Source organism: Brassica oleracea, chromosome C8, assembly GCF_000695525.1.
Source record: "Brassica oleracea var. oleracea cultivar TO1000 chromosome C8, BOL, whole genome shotgun sequence".
Classification (NCBI taxonomy): domain Eukaryota; kingdom Viridiplantae; phylum Streptophyta; class Magnoliopsida; order Brassicales; family Brassicaceae; genus Brassica; species Brassica oleracea.
The window spans coordinates 16043628-16044136 of record NC_027755.1 but is presented as its reverse complement, the minus strand read 5'-3'; positions in this window follow the sequence as shown (position 1 = coordinate 16044136).

The window sequence follows — 509 nt, the reverse complement described above, 5'->3', positions numbered from 1 at the left end:
CGGAGCGACGTCCTAGAGCGACACCTCGAAGTCGCTCCATCTCCAGAGCGAGGTTTCGAGAGCGATACTCCAGAGTCGCTCGCATTTTCGTCGGCGCGTTTTCGTCGAATCACGACGTGAGAGAAGGACTCGGGAGCGACCTCTCGCAGCGACACCCTCACGTCGCTCCCGAACCGGTCCAGGTAAGTTTTCTGGATCTAAACCCCGGTTTACTTCAAGTAAACCGACCCTAACCACCCTAGACCGAACCGGACGACCCTAAACCTACCCCCAGCCCCCGCGAATCCATCTCTATCAGTCTCCCCTCCTCTCACAAACTCTCTAACTCTCTCAAACTCACCCAAACCAAAAATCCCAAACCTTTCTCAATTCTCACCCAAATCGACTAGTTCTTGTTTCTAAATCCAAGCTTTCGCCCCTGTAGCCTATTCCTCACCACTCATTCACCATTTCTTTTCATCCAAAGCAAGGTATTGAGTTTTAAATTGAGTTTTAAAATTCAAATTCGT